The following is an 8,202-nucleotide window of genomic DNA, read 5'->3' on the forward strand; positions in this document are numbered from 1 at the left end:
CTCAGAAGCAATGAACACAGTGAGGGAGGTAGCCAAGCAAACAGCTACCTCACAGAAAGTAGCAAGGTGCACCAGTCCGCTGCTGGAAAGAAAAAGATCCGCGGTAGTTGTAGGCATCAAGGCACAGGAAGGATCCAATAGGCAGGAATGGAATAACAAAGATAGAGAGGCAGTACATGGGATACTGAAGGGGTTACAGATGGAAGGGGCTGAACAAAACATTAATTGTGAAGGATTTCAGGTTGGGCTGGTACAACAAGGACAGAAACCGACTGGTAAAGGTGGTGTTTGCAAACGAGACCACGAAGGAGGTTGTTCTAGAAAGGAAGAGTCATCTGCAGTATGTGGAGGAATACAAAAAAATATTCCTCCAGAGGGGCAGAACGAAGGAGGAGAGAGCCAGGGAAGCAGAGGCAAGGAGGAAGCGCAGGGAGAGAGTAGTAAACCAGGAAATCACAGCCCCAACACAACAGTCCCAGAGACAAGAGGGGAAACCCACAACCAGCATCCCAGCAACACCAGAGGGGAGGGCAACACCACCCCCTGTTACGGACCCGAGCCCGACGTCCGAGCACGGAGCAGTGACGACCGCGCCATCTGTGGGTCAGCTCCCGAAACCCCCTCCAAATGGACGGCGCCATTAAGTGAGGACAGGAAATACCAGCCACATGGGCCAGTTTCCCGTCCTGATCAGCCCATAACACAGCCGCTGCTGACCTCTGGTGAGGTGACGCTCAGACAGCAACACCATCTATGGACTGGATAGGTGGGCGTTTGGGTCTGAGCCGGTAAGTGACATGCCCTAGTGTGTCTCTATTATTGATGACATGTCTGCTTACAGAGTCGACCTGGGACTGCTGCAATGGAAGTTGAGTCAGTCTACCCAAGGCAGTCGTCTCGTCTCCAAGTGTTTGCTGCAGCAGCTGTGAGTCGCCCCCCGGATGAACACTGTGGTGTTGACCTGCCTGTGAAGCGGCAGTTGAAGGATTGTCGTACCCGGGACTGACTGGAGGAGACGCTTAACCACTGGGGAGTTGTGGCAAGGAGAGTGATCTGTGGTATCACACGAGGCTCCTGACTAAGGGTTCGCGACCTTAGTATCGATCGTGGAGTGGCCTAGCCAGCGTCGCTGATTTGGAACCTGCCAGCTATCTGCTGGACTTGTGGTTGACGGCCTCCACGACGGTGCCCCCAGTGGAACTGTGCTTTGGCTGCCCTATGGCCGGGGTAGACTCAAGATTCTCGAAGGATTAATCGTGAGGCCACAAGAGCACCAAGAGCTTAGCATCGTTGAGCACCGCGAAGATCCAGAGTCTTCAGAAGAAGACTACTTTGTTGATAATAGTGTTTATACCCCCTCCCCCTTGTGTTAATCTTTATATAGTGTTTATGGTGAAGGTGTTAATTATATTATTAAGTTTTTGACTTTATTTCCCTTCCCCTTTTATTTTACTTGCGTTACGGATCGCACCCCTTGAAAGCCACTACTGGCTTGGGGCCGGATACCCTTCCTCTAACAACATCAGAGCAAGAACCCGGTTGCGACCCGAGAGGGCCGTAACACCCCCCCCCCCTCTGCATAGACCCCTTCCCTTCCCCTCACCCTACCTGCCCCCACTCAAATGTTCACCCAACCCTCCCCCCCCCACCGTATTCCGACCCTGTCACCCCTCCCCCTTTCCCACCATCTTCCCCCTCCCCCCCTTTCTCCCCCTGCCCCCTCCTCCCTTCATCCCATACCCTCCATATCCCTCCTTCAATTCACTCCGTATCCTCCATGTCCCCCCCCCTACCTCCTTACCCCATACCCTACCTGTTCCACCTTCCCATGAACCCCCACCCCCTCACCCCGCAATCCTCAGAGACCCTGCAAACCACCTCACAGATCTTCACACCCAGGGAACAGCTTCCTCCACCAGCAGAATGCTCGCCAAGAAGGGGACAAGAAAATGAACAGAAGAAAGTGAGCTTCAAGGCAATGTACACTAACATAGAGGAGATTACAAATAAAACAAGTGAACTCGGAGAATGGGCACTTGAAGAAAACCCAGACATAATAGCACTCACAGAAACAAAGCTAACGGAAACCATAACAAATGCAGTGTTTCCACAGGACTACTATGTAGTGAGGAAAGAGAAAGAAGGGAGAGGACGAGGTGGTGTAGCTTTGCTGATAAGAAAAGGTTGGAGTTTTGAAGAGATGGTTAATCAGGGCTGTGAAGGTTTCAGTGAATACATTTCTGGCACGATAGCAACTGGAGGACAGAAAATTATAGTAGTAGTCATATATAATCCCCCATCAAACGACAGAAGACCCAGACAGGAATATGATAGAAACAACATGACCACTATCAATAAAATAGAGAGAGTAGCTTCTGTGGCTAGCAGGAACGGATCCAGACTACTAATCATGGGAGACTTCAACCATGGGAAGATAGATTGGGAGAACAGAGACCCACATAGAGGACCAGACACATGGAGAGCTAAGCTGCTGGACGTGGCAACAAGAAACTTTCTAAGTCAACACGTCAAGGGACCGACAAGAATGAGAGGAGAGGATGAACCAGCTTTACTTGATCTGATATTTACCCTAAATGAGTCGGATATAAGGGAAGTTAAGTTGGAAGCCCGCTTGGGAATGAGTGATCATAGTGTATTGAGCTTTGAATACCTGGTTGAGCAAGGAATTATCTCACCCCAAAAAGAACTGGGAAACAACGGGCTGGCGTACCGAAAGGGAAACTATGAGGAGATAAATGAATTCCTAAGGGATATACCATGGGACACAGAACTCAAAACTAAGTCCATACAAGACATGATGGACTATGTCACCCAAAAGTGTCAGGAGGCAGTAAACAGGTTTATCCCGGCCCGACAGAAAAAAAACAGAGAGGCAAAGGAAGAATCCGTGGTTTAATAGGGAATGTATGAAAGCAAAGGAGCTGAACAAAAGGTCGTGGAGGAACTTCCGAAATAACATAAAACCAGAAAGTAGAGAGAGATACCAGAGAACCAGGGAACGAGTATGTTAGTGTTAGAAGACTAACTGAGAAATGGTATGAAAATGATATAGCTAATAAAGACAAGACCGAAGCAAAGCTACTACACAGTCACACCAGGAGGAAGACTACAGTGAAGGAACAGGTGATGAAACTTAGAATGGGTGAGGACAGGTACACAGAGAATGACAAAGAGGTGTGTGAGGAACTCAACAAGAGGTTCCAGGAGGTCTTTACAATAGAACAAGGAGAGGTCACAGCGCTAGGAGAGGTGGCAGCAAACCAGGCGACCTTGGAAGAGTTCGAAATTACAAGAGATGAGGTCAAGAAGCACCTATTGGAGCTGGACGTGAGAAAGGCTGTTGGTCCACACGGAATCTCACCATGGGTATTGAAAGAGTGTGCAGGAGCACTTTGTTTGCCATTGAGAGAAAGAGTGTACAGTAGGTCACTGGAAGCGGGAGACCTACCAGAAATATGGAAGACGGCTAATGTAGTCCTAATAGAGAAAATGGATGACAGACAAGAGGCACTGAACTACAGGCCAGTGTCCTTAACTTGTATACCATGCAAGGTGATGGAGAAGATCGTGAGAAAAAACCTAGTAACACATCTGGAGAGAAGGGACTTTGTGACAACCCATCAACATGGGTTCAGGGAGGGTAAATCTTGCCTTACAGGATTAATAAAATTCTACGATCAGATGACAAAGATTAAGCAAGAAAGAGAAGGATGCGCGGATTGCATTTTTTGGACTGTCGGAAAGCCTTTGACACAGTACCCCATAAAAGGCTGATGCATAAGCTTGAGAAACAGGCAGGAGTAACTGGTAGGGCGCTCCAGTGGATAAGGGATTACCTAAGCAACAGGAAGCAGAGAGTGACAGTGAGGGGGTGAGACCTCAGATTGGCGTGACGTCACCAGTGGAGTCCCACAGGGCTCTGTATTCGGAAAAATCCTGTTTCTGATATACGTAAATGATCTCCCAGAGAGTAGAGACTCATTCCTCTCAATGTTTGCTGACGATGCCAAAATTATGAGAAGGATTAAGAAAGAGGAGGACACCTTGAGGCTTCAAGAAGACCTGGACAAGCTGCAGGAATGCTCGAACAAATGGTTGTTAGAGTTTAACCCAAGCAAATGTAATGTACTGAAGATAGGTGTAGGGAGAAAGAGACCAGATATAAGGTATCATTTGGGAGATGAAATACTTCAAGAGTGAGAGAGAGAGAAAGACCTGGATTGATATCACGCCAGACCTGTTCCCTGAAGCTCATGTTAAGAGAATAACAACAACAACATATGCCAGGTTGGCTAACATAAGAACGGCCTTTAGAAACTTGTGTAAGGAATCTTTCAGAACATTATATACCACATATGTCAGACCAATCCTGGAGTATGCGGCTCCAGCATGGAGACCATATCTAGTCAAGCATAAGACTAAACTAGAAAAGGTTCAAAGGTTTGCCACCAGACTAGTACCCGAACTGAGGGGCATGAGCTACGAGGAGAGACTACAGGAATCGAAACTCACGTCACTGGGAGACGTTTCACTTACGAGATGGAGAAAGATGGGAAGCTGCCCTTTCTAGATGTAACAGTAACGGAAAGGAACTTAGGTTTCCACACTGCAGTTTACACTAAGGAAACAAACATAGTGATGTGCCTCAATGCCAACAGTGACTGCCCAGACAGGTACAAGAGGAGTGTCTTTGGACTGTAAGCTCCAAAAAAAAACAGTATATAGGCAACAACATCTCTTTCTAGGTGTTTAACGATGCATAAGCAACAGGGCTCCATTAAGGAACATATAATCTCTTCCCACAACCAAACCATCGCCAGAGAAATCCTAATAAACAACACAGAAATCATCGATAGATACAGCGATAGCAGGCGGCTTGACGTTTGCGAGGCACTACACATCAAGAAGTCAACACCAGCAATCAACAGCCAATTAATGCACAACTATATTCTACCCACCTCAAGACTCCGCTCCAATATAGAAGCATCAAGAAATATGGACCAATAGGCTTTCTACAAATCACTTCCATTCAATACCCATTGTTTCGTGTTCTGTCTTGTGTTTAGGAATTTAATACCCTATTAATACCACCTCACCCCATCCACCTCACTCAAATGTAGATATAAACAAATCGAAGATGTGTAAGTTCTATTCAGTTGTGTATGTGTAAGCTAAAGTCTTTGAAAATGTAATAAGTTTTACGAAACGCGCTCAAGTGTCGCGTCAGACTAGAAATAAAAATGTATTTTGGAGAATTGATTTTTGAATTACCACCAACAGTGAAAAGAAATGTACGAAAGTTCGAGAAAATTCGTGTTAGAATTATTAATCTTACTTTTTCGGTCATATTTAATAATATATATATATATATATATATATATATATATATATATATATATATATATATATATATATATATATATATATATATATATATATATATATATATATATATATATATATATATATATATATATATATATATTATTAAATATGACCGAAAGAGTAAGATTAATAATTCTAACACGAATTTTCTCAATCTTTCGTACATTATGCTTCACTGTTGGAGGTAAATCAAAAATCACTTCTCCAAAATTCATTTTTATTTCTAGTCTGACGCGACACGGGCGCGTTTCGTAAAACTTATTACATTTTCAAAGACTTCACAAATACACAACTGATTAGAACTTGCGTTTCCCTGATTTTATATCTACATTTGAGTGAGGTGGGAAGGGTGATGTGGCATTACATTTGAGTGAGGTGGGAAGGATGATGTGGCATTAACACAAGACAGAACACTAGAGGATATTAATAGGGTATTAAAAGTATCAACACAAGACAGAACAGAAACAATGGGTATTGAATAGAAGTGTTTGTAGAAAGCCTATTGGTCCATATTTCTTGATGCTTCTATATTGGAGCGGAGTCTTGAGGTGGGTAGAATATAGTTGTGCAATAATTGGCTGTTGATTGCTGGTGTTGACTTCTTGATGTGTAGTGCCTCGCAAACGTCAAGCCGCCTGCTATCGCTGTATCTATCGATGATTTCTGTGTTTTTTACTAGGATTTCTCTGGCGATGGTTTGGTTATGGGAAGAGATTATATGTTCCTTAATGGAGCCCTGTTGTTTATGCATCGTTAAACGCCTAGAAAGAGATGTTGTTGTCTTGCCTATATACTGGGTTTTTTGGAGCTTACAGTCCCCAAGTGGGCATTTGAAGGCATAGACGACGTTAGTCTCTTTTAAAGCGTTCTGTTTCGTGTCTGGAGAGTTTCTCATGAGTAGGCTGGCCGTTTTTCTGGTTTTATAGTAAATCGTCAGTTGTATCCTCTGATTTTTGTCTGTAGGGATGACGTTTCTATTAACAATATCTTTCAGGACCCTTTCCTCTGTTTTATGAGCTGTGGAAAAGAAGTTCCTGTAAAATAGTCTAATAGGGGGTATAGGTGTTGTGTTAGTTGTCTCTTCGGAGGTTGCATGGCTTTTCACTTTCCTTCTTATGATGTCTTCGATGAAACCATTGGAGAAGCCGTTATTGACTAGAACCTGCCTTACCCTACAGAGTTCTTCGTCGACTTGCTTCCATTCTGAGCTGTGGCTGAGAGCACGGTCGACGTATGCGTTAACAACACTCCTCTTGTACCTGTCAGGGCAGTCGCTGTTGGCATTTAGGCACATTCCTATGTTTGTTTCCTTTGTGTAGACTGCAGTGTGGAAACCTCCGCCCTTTTCCATGACTGTTACATCTAGAAAAGGCAGCTTCCCATCCTTTTCCGTCTCGTAAGTGAAACGCAGCACGGAACTCTGCTCAAATGCCTCCTTCAGCTCCTGCAGATGTCTGACATCAGGTACCTGTGTAAAAATGTCGTCAACATACCTGCAGTATATGGCCGGTTTCAAGTTCATGTCGACTAAGACTTTTTGCTCGATGGTACCCATGTAGAAGTTTGCAAACAGGACACCTAGGGGAGAACCCATGGCGACCCCATCTACTTGCTTATACATGTGCCCATCCGGGCTCAAGATCCCATCCGGGTCATATTTAATAATATATGTCTACAGGAAAGACTGCTACCAAAATATACTAATATATATATATATATATATATATATATATATATATATATATATATATATATATATATATATATATATATATATATATATATATATATATATATATATATGTCGTACCTAGTAGCCAGAACTCACTTCTCAGCCTACTATGCAAGGCCAAATTTGCCTAGTAAGCCAAGTTTTCATGAATTAATTGTTTTTCGACTACCTAACCTACCTAACCTAACCTAACCTAACTTTTTCGGCTACCTAACCAAACCTAACCTATAAAGATAGGTTAGGTTAGGTTAGGTAGGGTTGGTTAGGTTCGGTCATATATCTACGTTAATTTTAACTCCAATAAAAAAAAATTGACCTCATACATAATGAAATGGGTAGCTTTATCATTTCATAAGAAAAAAATTAGAAAAAATATATTAATTCAGGAAAACTTGGCTTATTAGGCAAATCGGGCCTTGAATAGTAGGCCAAAAAGTGAGTTCTGGCTACTAGGTACGACATATATATATATATATATATATATATATATATATATATATATATATATATATATATATATATATATATATATATATATATATATATATATGTATATATATATATATATATATATATATATATATATATATATATATATATATATATATATTAGTATATTTTGGTAGCAGTCTTTCCTGTAGACATATATTATCAAATATGACCGAAAAAGTAAGATTAATAATTCTAACACGAATTTTCTCAATCTTTCGTACATTACGCTTCACTGTTGGAGGTAAATCAAAAATCAATTCTCCAAAATTCATTTTTATTTCTAGTCTGACGCGACACGGGCGCGTTTCATAAAACTTATTACATTTTCAAAGACTTTAGTTCACAAATACACAACTGAATAGAACTTACGTATCTCCGATTTTATATCTACATTTCAGTGAGGTGGAAGGGGTGATGTGGCATTAACACAAGACAGTCTTGTGTTATGAGATTATATGTTCCTTAATGGAGCCCTGTTGCTTATGCATCGTTAAACGCCTGGAAAGAGATGTTGTTGTCTTGCCTATATACTGAGTTTTTTGAGGCTTACAGTCCCCAAGAGGGCATTTGAA

This window comes from Procambarus clarkii, chromosome 12, assembly GCF_040958095.1.
Source record: "Procambarus clarkii isolate CNS0578487 chromosome 12, FALCON_Pclarkii_2.0, whole genome shotgun sequence".
Classification (NCBI taxonomy): Eukaryota; Metazoa; Arthropoda; class Malacostraca; order Decapoda; family Cambaridae; genus Procambarus; species Procambarus clarkii.